Genomic DNA, 14553 nt, shown 5'->3' with positions numbered 1-14553 from the left:
CCTGGCTTTGGAATCAGTACCATATTTATGTCATGAAAGGAATTTGGTAGGACTCCTTCTTTGCTTATCATATCAAATGATTTGTATAGTATTGGGATTAGTTGTTCTTTGAATGTCTGATAGAATTCACTTGTGAATCCATCAGGCCCTGGCAATTTTTCTTAGGGAGTTCTTTGATGGCTTGTTCAATTTCTTTTTCTGATATGGGATTATTTAGATATTCTATTTCTCCTGCTGTTAATCTAGGCAGTTTATATTTTTGTAAATATTTGTCCATATCTCCTAAATTGTTATATTTATTGCCATATAATTGGGCAAAATAGTTTTTAATGATTGCCTTAATTTCCCCTTCATTAGAGGTGAGGTCTCCCTTTTCATCTTTGATACTATCAATTTGGCTTTCTTCTTTCCTTTTTTTTATTAGATTGACCAGTGCTTTGTCTATTTTATCTGTTTGTTCAAGGTACCAGCTTCTAGTCTTATTTATTAATTCAATAGTTCTTTTACTTTCCATTTTATTAATTTCTCCCTTGGTTTTTAGTATTTCTAATTTAGTTTTCATCTGGGGATTTTTAATTTGCTCACTTTCTAATTTTTTGAGTTGCATGCCCAATTCATTGATCTCTGCCCTCCTTAATTTGTTAATATATGCACTCAAGGATATAAATTTCCCCCTGAGTACTGCCTTGGCCGCATCCCACAGAGTTTGCTAGGATGTCTCATCATTGTCATATTCTTCAATGAAATTGTTGATTGTTTCTATGATTCCTTCTTTGACAAATTGGTTTTGAAGAATCATATTATTTAATTTCCAATTAGTTTTTGATTTTCCTGTCCAGGTGCCCTTACTAATTATTATTTTTATTGCATTATGATCTGAGAAGGTTACATTTATTATTTCTGCTCTTTTGCATTTGTTTGCAATGTTTGCAATGATTCTATGCCCTATAACTTGGTCAATCTTTGTGAATGTGCCATGTGCAGCTGAAAAGAAGGTGTATTCCTTTTTGTCCCTATTTATTTTTCTCCACATATCAATTAAATCTAATTTTTCTAGGACTTCATTCACCTCTCTTGCCTCTTTCTTATTTATTTTTCAGTTTGATTTATCTAGATCTGACAGAGGAATATTTAGATCTCCCACTAGTATGGTTTTACTATCTATTTCCTTCTTGAGATCTGCCAGTTTCTCCTTTATGAATTTGGATGCTGTACCACTTGGTGCATACATGTTGAGCAGTGTTATTTCCTCATTGTTTATACTGCCTTTAATCAGGATGTAATGCCCTTCCCTGTCTTTTTTAATCATATCTATTTTTACTTTGGCTTTGTCAGAAATCATAATAGCTGCTCCTGCCTTCTTTTTCTCATTTGACGCCCAAAAGATTTTGCTCAAACCCTGAACCTTAAACTTGTGTATGTCCACCCTCCTCATATGTGTTTCTTGTAGACAACATATGGTGGGATTTTGGTTTCTAATCCACTCTGCTATTTGCTTCTGTTTTATGAGTGAGTTCATCCCATTCACATTCAGAGTTATAATCATCAGTTGTGCATTTGCTGACATTTTCGAATCCTCCCTTCTTCCTACCCCCTTTTTCCTTATACTTTTTCCTTTTAAATCAGTGGTTTGCTATTGAGCTGCTATCCCTTATCCCCTCCCTTGATTAACTTCCCTTTCTACCCCCTCCCTTATTTTTCCCACTTTTTCTTTTTAAAGGCCTTATGAATTCCCTCCCTTTTCTCCCCTCCCTTTTTTTGACCTCCCCACTCCCCTGCTCCCCTTGGTTTATCCCTTCTAACTTTCTCAGAAGGGTTAGAAAAGAGTTTTATGTCCCAATGGATAGTATAGCTACTCTTCCCTCTCCGGGTTGTGTGTAATAGAATATCCTATTTTCTTATTCACTCAAGTTTCTCTTGGTGTCCCCTGCTATTCACCCCCTCTTTCCCATCCCCCTTGTCATCTTAGATTATTTAGTGTTCCACCCTCACCCTATGAATTATTCTTCTGATTACTATAATATTGAATATTATAATACTGAATAGAGTTCACTACAGAGAATTATACATAATATTTCTCTACATAGGAATACAGATATTTAGATCTCACTGAGGCCCTTAAAAAGGCAAATTTAAAAATTATAAGTTTTCTTTCTTTCCCCTCTGTATCTTATTTACCTTTTCACGTTTCTCTCGATTTTTGTGGTTGGATATCAACCTTTCCATTTAGCCCTGGTCTTTTCTGTGCAAATACCTAGAATTATTCAATTTTGTTGAATGCCCATACTTTCCCCTGGAAATATATAGTCAATTTTGATGGGTAGTTGATCTGTGGTTGCAGGCCCAGCTCTCTTGCCTTTCTGAATATCATATTCCAAGCCTTGCGATCTTTTAGTGTGGAGGCTGCCAGATCCTGTGTGATCCTGATTGGTGCTCCTTGATATTTGAATTGTTTCTTTCTGGCTTCTTGTAAGATTTTTTCTTTTGCTTGGAAACTCTTGAATTTGGCAATTATATTTCTGGGTGTTTTCTTTTCTTGATTGAATGTAGCAGGTGTTCTATGAATCCCTTCAATGTCTATATTGCCCTCTTGTTGTAGGACTTCAGGGCAATTTTGCTGAATTATTTCTGTTAGTATGGAGTCCATGTTTCTATTAATTTCTGGTTTTTCTGGAAGACCAATTATTCTCAAATTGTCTCTTCTAGACCGGTTTTCTTGGTCTGTCACTATCTCATTGAGATATTTCATGTTTCCTTCTATTTTTTCAGTCTTTTGACTTTGTTTTATTTGTTCTTGTTGTCTTGAGAGATCATTAGCTTCTACTTGCTCAATTCTAGCCTTTAGGGATTGATTTTCGGCTATAATCTTTCGGTTTTCGGCTATGATCTTTTGATTTTCGGCTATAATCTTCTGGTTTTCGGCCATAATCTTCTGGTTTTCAGCCATAATCTTCTGGTATTCCTTTTCAATCTGTTCATTTCTGGTGTTCAATTTGCTTATCAGTTCATTTGGTTTCTGAGCCTCACTTTCCAATTGCAAGATTCTACCTTTTAAACAGTTATTTTCTTGCCATATCTCTTCCATTTTCCTCAAAATCTCAGTTTTGAACTCTTCCATAGCTTGTGAGGAGTTTTCCTTATTTGAGGAGGGTCCGGATGCTTGTTTGTTCTCCTCCTCTGTTTGCTCGGTTGTCTGGATTTTCTCTGTGTAGAAGTTGTCAAGTGTTAAAGACTTCTTTTTCTTGTTGTTAATCTTTCTCTTCTGAACTTCCTGAGACTGGGTAGCCATCGTTAGCCCAGCAGCTTCTCAGGTTTATCCTCGAGCTCAGGGTCTGTCTGCGGTCAAGCCCCCTGGTGGACCCCCTTGCTTGATTGTCTGACAGAGGTTTCTTTACAAGTCTCAGGGTGTTGCTTCCACAGTCATATACCCGTCTGCACTGGTTCCTCACTCAGGGTTTCAGAGCTTTAGCTTGTGGCTGTTTCTGCCTCCACCCATGCCTTCACCTGTGCCTGCACTCTGAGCCCGGGCTCTGCGCCTCGTGTCCGTTCTTGGCGCCCTGCTCCCGCGCTCAAATTTTGTGTGCGTTCGTTAGCTTTTTGGGGTCCTAAATCTTGCTGCTCTCAGGAACAGGCCCCGGAGGTGCCAATGACTCAATGGGTGCCCCAAACTTGCCCTATTTCTTTTTAGCTGGCTTCGGCGCTATAGGTGTTGTGTGTGGAGGGGGTAGGGATTGGGTGGTTGCTCAGCCCGTGATTTAGCAAGAACTGTTTCACCCCTTTATAGCATGGAAATGCCTCGATTCCACGTACCTTCCACACTGTGCCCTGTTGTGGGGTTCCTCCATTCGTCTGGACTTGTTTTTATGTCTCCTTGAGGAGTTTTGTGTGTTTTGGTCAGGAGAGGTTAGGAGCTGCTTCTTACTCTGCCGCCATCTTAACCCGGAATCGATTATATGCTCTTTTAATGATATAATACACTGCTAATAGTAATATTTGAAACATATTACAATTTAACTGTCCTCTGGACATTACAGAAAAGAGAATTCAATTGGAGTTATTTAATGGAATATCTATAAGAGTAAAAATTTATTATATTTATTTAAATTATCATATTTTGATAAAATTCAGGTTATTTTAATTTTTGCGTATTCTAATGATTATTATTTTAGACGTATTTATGTAGAAAATAGAGGCATTATAGGATAGTATATATAAAGATCTAATTGGAAGCCACCTAGATCTGGGTTCAAGTCTCACCTCAGACATATTATGCCTTCTGGGAAAGTCACTTCTGAAAATTCTGACTAATATTTTCTAATCATAAGTTGTAGAGGGAAAAATGGTCTAAATTGGTGGAAGTACATGAGATAAAAAATCAACGTAATCACCAGTTCAGTTCTTATCTTTATCCTATATGTAAACAATATTATTGTGGAACTTAGTGGTATAGTGCATAGAAAATCAGGTCTTTGGTCAGAAAGACCTGAGTTCAAATCTGCCCTTAGTCACTTATAAGCAGAGTAACTTTGGGTAACTCATTTAACATTGTTTTTCTCAGGTTCCTAATATGTAAAATGAATTGGAGGAGATGGCAAATCATTCCAATATCTTTGCCAAGCAAACTCCAAATGGGTTGATGAAGAGTTGAATACAATTGAAAAACAGCAATAACAGCCACCAAATGAAAATATTATTTTGTGATTTTCTTCCTTAAGTAATGTTTAAAAAAGTATAACATATATAATCAATATAGAATAGATTTTTTGATCTTACGTGTATGCTAAAATATTTTATCCCCTAAGTTTCAGATAGCTAACTTTTAGCCTTCTATAACATTCAGAACCCACTACTGTGGAGGGCCATGTTATCACACTATATGTAAATGACTATCTATGCCTAATAGCTGCCTATATAACTATTATTATATTGGTTTATACAAGTCTAGAAAATTAATTTTAAGATATGCCTTCTGCAACAATAAACCCTGTGGCTTTGAATGGTCACTATTAAACTATTGTTGATTAGGAAACCATAATTTTTCTATTATTATTATTATCTAGTATTATGTTCAATCATTCATTCTGAATGTTTATTTATTGTGATATTTTTTGATAGTCTTAATATGGAAATGAGACCCCAACAAGACAAAATTTAGTTTAACAATAGTTCACATTTATATTTCCCATTAAGCTTCATAAAATGTATCATATAAATTATTTCAACTAATAACATAGCAAAGAATAAATGGCTATTATAAATACTTGGTTGATAAGTGATCTATTTTCCATTAATTTCTTTAAATATAGAATTTCAATATAATTACAAGTAATTATTTTTGTTTTTATTTGTTTTTACATCACTATGGAGTACATAGGCTCAGACTTGGAGTCAGAATAAAATCAAGGTGGAAATAAAATTTAAAAAAAAACAAACTTGAGCTTTCAAAGGCCAACCTAAGAACATTGTACATTTCCATTTTACTTAATTCAGTTTTCTCTGTGTTATTCAGAAGCTACATTATAAAATATATTTCCTTATTTGGGATACACATATTGAAAATACTGAGTAAACTAAATTAAAATCTGTTAGTTGTTTCTCTTACTTTTAATTCCCCAAATAACTGAAAAACAATTCAACTTTTTTATTCCTAAAACTCTTTCATTTAATTAGACAAAAAAAAAATTAATGTATTAGTTACATGGTGTCAAACTACATAGATGTCTAGTAGCTATATCCCTCATGATCTCTGACATGAGAGTGTATAAATATAAACAAAAATTATTTTGAAATGAAACCTTTTGTTATGATTTTAAGTTACATTATTGAAGAACACAAAATCTCAATATAGAATAACTGGCAATCTCTATATCAAATAATTTTGAAGATACATTGATGAAAAACAATTGAAAAAACTCTGTAGTAAAAATTAGCTTTACTTTCAGATATCACTGAAACAAAGGTGGAATTTCATCATTTCTTTGAAAACTAAATTTGCTAACAACATAAACCTTTTTCAGAAGCAACTGCTTAGATAAATTATTTGAAAAATGATTCATGGGACAAAATTACAATTTTTAATAAAAGTCCTTTTTTATGCTTTCACTCTGGAGGAAAAAAAAAAAACAAAAAACTTTTCCAGAGTGGCCAGTGTTTTGAACACAATGATACAGCTACAAATACTCTGTTGAGAAGTGCATTAAATATTTATACTACCTTAAAATTAAGAGAGGAAGACCCTGTTCAAAACATGGGGAAAGGCCCAACTGGGAGGGCTTCTCTGGTGGCAGAAGTAGCAGCAGTGGAGTCATAATGCTCTTTTCCTGCAGCCCAGCTGCGAGCTGAGGTATGCCCTATCAGGGTACCCCAGCAAGAAACCTGAGGTAATTCCATAGGTGGGAGGAGTTTAAAAGCCTCCACCCAACCTGATCCAGCTTAGCCCTGGGGAGAGTTACAAGTATCAACTCCATGTGATTGGAAGTACCAAATAGTTGAGCTTTCCCACATCAATGTATTACCAATGGGATATACTCTGTGTTGTGGCCTATTGGTTTAAGTGGAAATAAATTTAAGTACAAACAGTGATAAAGTCAACTTCTTATTATATAGATACTTTCAAGAGTCAATATTTTTTTCTTTCAGCATTTACTTTTTGTACATAAAGCCATAATAGCCAGTGAATTATCAATAGTGCCTCTGTCTATTTGCTATTTTGATTTCTATTATCCAGAAAGGTCTGTGGTATGTAGAGGCTGAAGTCAGGATTAAAGAAGATGATACTTTATTTAATGGTTGACTTAGAGTCTTTGTCACTGATCAAACTGTGGTGTCTTACATAGTACAAATAAGATAGCAGGAATCCATAGATAAATATGCCAACCATAAACTATAGCTACTACTGCTGCTACATCCTTCTGTCATAACCACCCAACAGGGTACAGAGAAAAATGGAGAAAATATACAAATAGAGAAGAAAACTGAGTCCATAGTATAGCAAATAATGATATAGATATGGTTGAAGTAGATTGAGATGTTGAAATCTCCTCAAACAAAGTTGTGATATTACAAGGTCTTGAGTCAGAAGATTCATCTGTGCCTGGAATCCTGTTAGTATCTCTCAGGATTTGGTACCTTAAAAGCAAAAATATGGGTGAGATTATCACAGGTGGTTTGACCCAGTTAGTTCTCTACTATTGTATAAGGGAAGGCAGACAAGATATGCCTAGCAACAAAGATGGGCCTTCCTTTGAATGGGATACTGAATGCATACTTCTTGCCACTGGTGATGAATCTGCCAGAATATGGACTAAAGATGACAATCTTTCTAGCTAGCACCTTCAAGCAGCATAAAGGTTCCATTTTTACATTAAAGTTGAACTAGAAAGGAAATTTTATCCTGAGAGCAGGAGTGGAAAAGTTCACAATTATCTGAGATGAACAGAATAGTGAAGCCAAGCAGCAATTCCCTTTTCATTCAATGATGGCACTGAATTGGCAGAACAATGCCACCTTTACTTCTTGAAGAACTAATATGTGTATTCATGTCTTTAAATCAGAACAAAGACAGGCTTATTAAAGCATTCCAGAAAATGAGGTAAAATCTAACAAATAGGACCCATTTGGTCACCTTCTGTTCTCCTATTCTGAAGACATGACTTTAAAGTTATGGTATATGAAGAGACTTATGTCCATTATCTGCAAGCATATAATAAATTTATACTATCAAATGGCCAATCTCATGCTAATAGTGCTTCCTTTGGTTCTACTATTTGGTTATGGGTTATGGACCAGGGCATGTGCGTTTAGAGTTTGAGAAACCCCAAGCTTGTGTAAAGTGTAGTTTTTAGTCTTGACAACAGTACCTGGCAAGTATACGAATAAATTTAATTAAGTAGATTTTAATCACTCATAAGTATTCTTCCATAATAGTTTGATAAGTTGCAATTGTATGAATTAAATAAGATATAATACTAATACAAATAGCATTAAAAGCCTTTGCAATGACAAAAGTGTCTGTACATGCCCTCTTAGTTTGCCACCCACTCTGAAAGTTATGGCATGGAGAAACCAGGCCCCTAGCCCTGCCTTTTCATCATGGGGTCATCCAGGAAAGGGAGGGATGGGAAAGGTGAGATTGCCCTCTTCTTGACCCCTATTCAGAAAACCCATTCAGAATTCCTTATTTAGAACACCTTGCCCTGTTCTTGCCTCCTATTGAGGCACTGTTGTTGATTATAATATCTGTAGGATCTAAGAACCGAGGATCTTAGACCAAACTATAGGCCCTGATTTTTGTAACCTGCAGCTCTTAAAATAAAGCCACTTTTGCTCAGGTCTTTGTCCAGGTAATTTACTTTTGTAATACAAGTGATTTCTTTGACAGATGTGTGTACATTTGGAGCACACAGTTCATATGTTCATAGCTTGTTCATAGCTAAGGGGAACAGGTGGAATATTTGAGGTTTGCAGAAATATAGCGAGAAATGAAGTTGGAGGTAGTGTGTCAGATGATTCAGTTGACACAAGACCTAAGGAAATAGTGTTACCAGTTCAAAGTTTTGGACTGACTATGAATGTGTATATAGTCAAAATGACTGTCACTAATTCATATATTGTTCTAGTCCCACTGAAATCATGCCCAATCAACTATAACCAAACCCAAGAGATAACCCGATTTATATCATATAGAAACTAAGAAGAATTACACCCTGTAGAAAATGACAGAATTTTATCAGAGCACAAAAATTCTATTTGCCAAGTGCTGGTATCTTAACTGCTGTGACCCCAAATAACATTTAGTAGTTTGGGATTTAAAATGCAGAAAAGGATGGAATGAGACTATACGAAATCATGTCAGATGTGTTCCAAATTGGGAGGCAAATGGTAACCTTCCTCCTTTCTTCTCCTCTCCCCCATTTAGTCAAGATGGTGGATAATATTCTTTTTTTGTAAATTTCCATCAATAGTTGAGTAGTTTGTGTGTTCAAAGAAAATGTATGTATGTAAATATTGAGCCATGGGGTTGTTTTGTGCTTTTTAAATATTCTTTTTTATTTTCTTTAAGGATGCTGAAAGTATTATTTTTATTTTTTTACCTTTTAAACTTAAAATTGCTTTTGAAAATATTTTATTTCATTATTTTGAAGAGGTCATGTGATATTTAGTCAACTCTGTGGCTCTCAGACAACATTTTTTGTTGGTCATATGTTGGTGTGAGGAATTATTTTAGAAACTATATCTAAAATGTAACATTGAACAAAGAGTTGATAGCTAACTTCCCAGAAGAAGAAAATGGAAAAAAGTACACAATACACAAGGTACATTTCTTTTGGTGAATTATACCTATTTCTATTTTCAAAGATTTTAAAATTTACAATTGTAACTTCCAGAGGAAGGTATGTCTCTACTTTTCTATTATCCCATTTGTTCTCCATATTAATTTATTCTACATCTGCTACTAGCATCAACCAATAGGAAATGATTAAAACCCGAGGACAATATGACCCAAAAAAGTGAAATGGTGTGGTATAGGCAAAATATTAACGCATGATAAAAGAATCTTAAAAAAAAAATCAAGACAAGACTTTTGTGGCATGAGAAAGAATCCATGGATCAATGTCTTTATTGAATGAATGAATGAATAAATAAAATTACGATTATGGTTTATGCAACTTGTCCTAAAATATTCTAGCACTGAAGACTTACTAAATTTTAAAACTCACTTATAATTAGCTATTTTTCTAACTGATTTTAAGATGGAGATAATTTCTTCATTCATTAATTTAGTTATCTGAAAAAGGAAGGGGAATAGAGTCTAATAACTGGACATTTATCTAAATGAAACAAGCAAGGATTTATTAAAGCGCCTGTCATGTATCACATTCTTTTGGCTCTAATGATACAAGCACAACAAATGAAGTAATCTCTGATTTTCAGAAGCTTATATTCTATTGGTAAATAATATCTACATACAAGTATGTATAAGATAATTACCACATAGTATCAAATGCAAAGTAGTTAAGAAAGACATGAACAGTTGAAGAGCTATGGAAAAATTCCATGTAGAAAATAGAACTTGATCATTATTTTCATTGGAGTGAAGAATCCTCTGATTTTTTTTAAGTAAGCAGGATGTGGACACACACACACACACACACACACACACACACAGATTAAGAACATTATTAAGCAGTGTCATCTGTCAGACACTGCTAAGTGCTGAGAATTAAAAAAATACAAACAAGCAATAATGATCCTGCTTTGAAGGAACTTATGTTCAAATGTTAGTATTAGAATTTATTTTTCATATATTGTATTAATTCCTATTTAGAGGTCCTGGATTATAAAGGTCCCAGTCAATTCTTGTATATTATTAGTGAGAATTTCTGGGTATTTCTATGTTGAATTTTGGGTCAGAGATTCTATCCAGTTTACTACTTTTTGCATTTTCTTTGTCCTTAATTCCAAAGAATGCCTTACCATTTAATAGAACTTGTTTAACAAATGAAGAGGACAAGGGTTCTTTTCTGTGTACATGTGATCTATGACATAATGTTGAGGAGGAGAGGATAGTTTGATGGGCCACCTCTTAATTAGCTGTTCTTCAACTAAAGATGTCTTAGGATGTTCAAGAGAGGAGCTTAATCATGACCTCCTAAAACCCTTTTTTTTGATTAGCCAGACTTGAAGGTCCATGGTCATCAAGAGGGTCATTGACATGGCTCTTTGTTGATTGTGATGTAGGCCTAATCAATAAATCTATATAATCAATAAATTGATATTTCTTACCCACTGTCTCTAAAAATAATTTTAATCATAACACTAAAAAACATCACAAATTGTGGAACTGGAAAGCAGGGCAGAAATATATTGTTGTAGAAGCATAATGGTCCCCTTTCTAGCAGGAAAAAGGTGAAAACACACTTATTGAGTTTGGAGGACTTAGATGTTTGGGTCAAAGATTTAGGAGGAAAAGAAAATGATGACTGAAAGTCAAAACTCAAGACAATTTTTTTTCCTTGGGATATCTTATTCTGTTATCCAGATACTTGACTTCCCTTCTCTCCAGAAGATAGATTACATTTGGATTTGATGCTACAAGTTTCAAACAAATAACATTTCTTGATTTTTCCAGCATAATATTTCTATCCATTTCCTTCTGACAAAAATCTATCTACCCCCATGCCTCAGTAAAGTTTACAGACAAGTCCGTGTAAGTCATTGCTTCTTGGTGGTCCTTAGCACTTTTGAAGACAAATGTCATTCCTGCTCCTAAAGAGCATGCATACCTTGTGAAAGTACAGAGACTTCAAAAGACAATCTGATGGTTTAAATTTTGATTCCATTCTTAGACCTGAGATTTTCAAAAGCTCTATCTGGAGCTAAAATACTTTGTGTAGCATTAGACAAATCCAGTAGCTTATACCCAGTGTCAATCTCTGCTCAGTGAACTGCTGCCTGCTGATATACAGAATAATTTCTAAAGATTATAAACTATTTATTATGTGTTTTGAAAACATCTTTCAGTCTTTATCTCTCTTTTTAGTGAGAAAATATTAATGTTTCCATATCATGGCCTGGCTTTTACTAATATTAAATATTTTTGTTACAATAATTTCCAAATCTGTTCCAGTCTCCTATTTTTGAAAGAGTGTATTGACTGGCATTGTATAGTTAATTGCATAATACATACAATTGGGTAACTGAATTTTGACTTAAAGATGTTGGTAAGAGTCATGTCATATACCACTACAATATTTGAATAGATTTATGAATGATGTGTCTTTCCTAGAGAGGACCAAAGTATTTATCGAAATCATTTGTTATTTTAAAAATGTGACCCCCATAGTCAAAAAGTCAATAGGTTCTACAGTTGTTTGGTATGGATTAAGAGTTTATGTATTATGACCCTGGGCAAGTCCTTTGACTTACCCTTACCACTCTTCCACCTAGGAGCCAATACACAGAAGTTAAGGGTTTAAAAAAAAAGAGTTTATGTATCAAACAACTCTGAGGTACCACCTCATACCTAGCAGATTGGCTAACATGACAGCAAAGGAAAGTAATAAATGTTGGAGGGGATGTGACAAAATTGGGACATTAATGCATTGCTTGGGGAGCTGTGAATTGATCCAGCCATTGTGGATGGCAATTTGAAACTATGCCCCAAAAGTGCTAAAAACTGCCTGCCTTTTGATCCAGTCATTCCACTGCTGGGTTTATACCCCAAAAAGATCATAGGGAAAAAGACATACAAAAATATTTATAGCTGTGCTCTTTGTGGTAGCAAGAAACTGGAAAACAAGTGTATGCCCTTCAACTGGGGAATGGCTAAAGAAATTGTTCTATCTCCTGGTGACGGAATATTATTATGCTTAAAGGAATAATGAACTGGAAGAATTCCATGTGACCTGGAAAGACCTCCAAGAATTGATGCAGACTGAAAGGAGCAGAACTAGGAGAACCTTATACACAGAGATAGATACACTATGGTAAAATCAAATGTAATGAACTTCTCTACTAGCAACAATGCAATGATCCAGGACAACTCTGAGGGACTTATGAGAAAGACACTATTCACATTCAGAGGAAGACCTGTGGGAGTAGAAATACAGAAGAAAAACAACTGCCTGATCACGTGGGTTGATGGGGAACTGATTGGGGATATTGACTCTAAAAGATCACCCTAGTGTAAATATCAATAAAATGGAAATAGGTCTTGATCAATGACACATGTAAAATTCAGTGGAATTGTACCTCAGTTATGGGAGGCATTGGAGAGAGGGGAGGGATAAAACATGAATCCTGTAATCATAGGAAAATATTCTGAACTTATTAAATAAAAAACTTAAAATAAAAAAGAGTTTATGTCTATCTATCTATCTATCTATCTATCTATCTATCTATCTATCTAGCCATCCATCCAGCTATCTATCCAGCTAGCTAGCTAGCTCATGTCCAGATAACATTTGACATTATTGATATCATAAAATCCCATTTAAAAAAATTTTCCCCATATTCCTGAAGGACCTTCATAGCTACTCTACTACTTTTGGGGTAAATACTCATCATAAATTACCCTGGCTGGTATCCCCCTACTTGTTCTTATGCCCCACTTCTAACCTTCATGGCATAGATAATATGTTCAGGTTTAATAGGTTTGTTATTAGTAGTGACATTAGTCTTATTTTGTTATTATTATTACTTATTAATGTATCATCATTTCCTTATTGCTCCCAGAAGTTTTAAAATTTTATTATCTTGATATTTTGTGTTTATATTTTCTATCTTATGGGCACAAATAATATGACTTTTTTTCTTCCTTTTCAGGGAAAGAGGGACAAAGGTCTTAGAAAAGTCCTGTACTTGTCACAGTGCTTCAAGGTGTATCTTCCCTACAGGAGAAGAGAGATCTAAATTCCACAGAGTCCATGTTTAAGTTTATAAATTTTCTGTAAGTGTTCTTAACTTGGAGTCTTGCTTAACAATATTATTATTTAGACTTGATTTCCTTTATAATCTCAAGTATTTTATTTTATGAATTCTAAATTTTCCTGATAAGGGAAATATAAGCTTTGTCAGACTATCATAGGAATCTGTTATAGACATATTTACACATATATAATGTCTGTATATATATCCATATATACACACATGCATATATATTAGCATATGCATACACACATCTCTTTCTCTCTCTGAATTAAATCTGCTATCCAATATACCCTGAATATTTGAGGTATATATCATAAAAAAAAAACTTTCATCAGATGGGAAAAATGTATACAAAGAAATGAAAAATATTGTCTCTCATGCAGTTATAACACATTGAACTGGAATTAAAACTCTTTAAAACAAAATGGATATGCAATGAATATGCAAAAAAAGTCCACAACATGGGCATACAATTAATAAAGAATAAAAATATCTGCTTTATAGGGATAATAATTCAAGTTAATATATGTGAAAGGTCATTGTAGCAACAGAAAAGAAGGGCACAAATATTTAAAACTTCAGTGCTTCAATACATTTATTACCTTGTCTGTCCTGATCCTCTTATCCCAGAAGAATATAATGTACCCATGCCTCAAACCCTATATAATTCTCATCCAAGTTTTTAAGAAGGCCTCATAAGAGAATTTTTCCACTGTTAGAGATGTTATTTTAAGGCATTTTATACATTTTTTCTACCCAAGAAGCATATTGGCTTTCAATCATTCTTTCTTATCATATGATTAGTCTTCTCATGAATGCTGTTCCATAATTTATAAATAGAAAGAATATAGCCATTACAAATGTAGCCCATATTATAGAGCTACTCTTTCAGTTCTCAATCACATTAGACAGTCAGGTCCACAAACTATGACTTGCTTCACCATCTCAGAATTCAAAGAATAGTAGCTTGAGATAGAGAGTTAACTTCATAGAACTTCCTAGTGTTTTATTCTCATGGTTATTAACAGATATTAAGAGGTCACCTAGATTAATTAGCTTTCAGATATGAACATGATTTTTGTGATACTGTTGGGACAAAACATCCAGAAGTCCAACAAAAAT

The 14553-nt window shown here is 34.3% G+C and overlaps 1 pseudogene; it reads left to right on the top strand.

Moving 5' to 3' along the window:
* Nucleotides 1-6345: 6345 nt before the first annotated feature.
* Nucleotides 6346-14553, top strand: part of LOC123241821 — a 56595-nt pseudogene continuing 48387 nt past the window's right edge.

Source organism: Gracilinanus agilis, chromosome 3 (assembly GCF_016433145.1).
Source record: "Gracilinanus agilis isolate LMUSP501 chromosome 3, AgileGrace, whole genome shotgun sequence".
Classification (NCBI taxonomy): Eukaryota; Metazoa; Chordata; class Mammalia; order Didelphimorphia; family Didelphidae; genus Gracilinanus; species Gracilinanus agilis.
Note: the sequence above shows the minus strand (reverse complement) of the source record. Positions and strands in the feature narration are given on the sequence as shown.